Below are 2,647 nucleotides of genomic sequence, written 5' to 3'. Positions count from 1 at the left end.
TTCTTGCATTTAAATTTTTATTGCAGTGGTATAGATGAATACCATCATTGGTATCCTTAAATTTTATTTCTGCTCATGAAGGTTAATCATGATTGTCTATTTAGTAATCACTTACGAATTGTGTTCAGATACAGCAGTTTCAGGTGTAATCATCAGAGCTGGTTAGTCAGGCATTCCAGATAGTGGTTCTTTTCAGAACCTTTTTTAAAGGGTTGGTTAACTACCTCAGTAGCAGAGGATTGAACTATACCCTGTCTGTACTGTACATAGAAAATCTTTGTAGATAAAAGCAAGGCTTGTTTAATATGATATGAGGGTAAGATTATAATATACCAAATGTAACATTCTTAGTTGCCTTTAGTTCCAGAGGCTTTGTAAGACTTCCTCATGACCATCATAACAGGCCTTGCTTTTGTCGTATTTTGTGGCTGAAAAAGCAGCCTTGCTTCTTCAGATATTGTAGTTATTTGGATGTATAATAGTTTAGCAAGATGTTACTTTTGTAAGACATCAGATGTTCAAAAAAAGTGCATCAGCAACTTGTACTAAATACTGCAGTGTCCCTTTATAAAAGGTCAGACTAAAACTGACAACTGTACAGTGAAGCCTGACATTTGGATATTTTGAAGTTTTTCATAAATCATAGAATAGTATATGGCTGTAGTTTAGCTTTTTAGGTAAAAAGTATGTTTTCATTAGTGCATTTCTTATTGCTGATCACTGTAAAAACATGTGGATCAGCTTTCCATTTCTCTTACGCAGATCATGATAACCTGTAGAGTAGAGTAGAGTACAATCATTTGTGCTATGTTTTTAATTTTCTAAAGCACCTTGATGACAGTGAGTGTTCAGTGGTGAAGCATCCTCTATTGAACATCCCTTAAAAAAAGAAAAACAAAAACAGAACCTTGCCAAGTCCAGTTTCATATAGGTAAAAGATAGATAAAATATGACTTACTTTGGACTTGGCATAAAGAGTTCCCTTAACACCCTTCACAAAGGGATACTGCAGTTATACTACATACCCATAGGCACCACAATGAAATTTGAAGCTTATACCTAATTAAGGTTTTATACACACCAGTTCCCCCAGTAAATGCAAATTTTAACAAAATTAGACATGTCATATGTTGAAAATGCTCATGGCAAACAATCATTTTGCATTCCTGCAAATAAAATTGTTTTATACTGTAAGCTGGAGGCGAGTGTAACTTATTTTTGTAATAAAGTTTTTATTTTTTTTATGTGTCATTAATATAAATGTGTGTTAGTACAGAGATCTGGTTAAAAACTTAGAATCGCACACATTTCAGTATGTTTACTTGTATTTACATAATTTTTAGAATAGTGGTTGCCAATAGCCTGTATGTTTTCACATTAATTGATTTTTTTTTTTTTTGTTATCTTAATAAACCATTTTAGTATGTTGTATGTCAATTACTGGGATAGCTGGGACATAAAGTGTAATTAAAAATTGTCAAGTATTCATTGGAATATGTAAATGTGCCTTGCCAGTTTTGAACTTTACGACAAAGTAAGTGAACAATGGTGAAATGAGTAGTCAATGCCTAAGAGACATTTGCTACCGGAGTTTCATATACTGCCCGTGCTAAAGAAAAGAAATTTCTTTCTCAAATTTGAGCATAAAACTTAACAGTTGCATTAGCTTCTGAATTTTGAAATCTACTTAGAGAAATTAGGCTTATGGAAAGTGAGTTTTCTAATTGTAGCCTTAAGTATAATTTTGAATTTCAATGTAATCCTTGGTGCTGGCATTCCCAGTGCCAAGGAGTTTAAATGCTCCCTTCAAAGAGGTTGCCATGCCTACTGGCACTTTTACTGTCATACGGTTTTATAAGGAACACTGTCAAGATGTGGAAACCAATTTTGAACTTTGCTATGAAATTAAACACTGGGGGCTGTAGGAGAGGGAAAGTCCTCAGATTTCTTAATCTTGAAATCTCTCCATTGCTGAAAAACTTAAAACACTTGTTGGATCACAAGTGCTAGTGACTAGTTCTTAGTCTGGAAACGTGTTGCGGGGGATAATACATTTATGGAATTGTAACAGTAGATGGAAGTGCATAAAAACATTGCAGCTAAGGCACTATGTATGTTGAAATTGTGGATTAAATCCCTAATTTCAGCTTTGATAAAAGCATGGGGGGAAAACTATTTAAAGAAAAAAACAAGGCAAAATTGACAGGAAAGTTTTTAATGGAATGCAAGCAATGGTGAGTGAGCAAAATACCAAGATCCTGACAGTGTTCCCTCTAATTATGAACTCAAGCCATTATAACTTTTACAATTAAATATGATTTGCACTGTTCTGATATTGGTGCAGTTTTTTAGAAAAATTATCAGAAAACTAAATTGCATGTGGTGATTAATATTGTGGAAAAAAAACCCTAAAATCACAAAAATGTTATTTTTCAAAGCTTTAAATTTGATTGTTTAAAGAATAACCATTAAGTGGTAATACTGGTGAGAATGGGCAAGTGCATATATACAACATCAGTTTGGTTGCACTTGGGTGTTGGTAAACTTGAAATGTTCTACAGCAATAATGCATCTCTTAGGAGGTGCTTTGGTGACAAATGAACATATGACACAGTTCTTTTTGGCATGTTGAAGGCAAGTTTTGACT

At 33.5% G+C, this 2,647-nt stretch overlaps 1 protein-coding gene across 4 annotated transcripts in view; it reads left to right on the top strand.

Annotated features, from left to right (window-relative positions):
* Positions 1-2,333, top strand: part of SYNCRIP (synaptotagmin binding cytoplasmic RNA interacting protein) — a 25,773-nt gene extending 23,440 nt beyond the window's left edge. For all 4 annotated transcript variants that reach the window (XM_068183990.1, XM_068183989.1, XM_068183988.1 and 1 more), the window contains exon 12: positions 1-2,333. This exon is cut by the window's left edge. The gene's annotated coding sequence lies outside the window, so the exon portion shown is untranslated.
* Positions 2,334-2,647: the final 314 nt, after the last annotated feature.

The sequence above is a fragment of the Anomalospiza imberbis genome, chromosome 3 (genome assembly GCF_031753505.1).
Source record: "Anomalospiza imberbis isolate Cuckoo-Finch-1a 21T00152 chromosome 3, ASM3175350v1, whole genome shotgun sequence".
NCBI classification, from domain to species: Eukaryota; Metazoa; Chordata; class Aves; order Passeriformes; family Viduidae; genus Anomalospiza; species Anomalospiza imberbis.
This window is presented reverse-complemented; position numbering and strand designations above follow the sequence as displayed.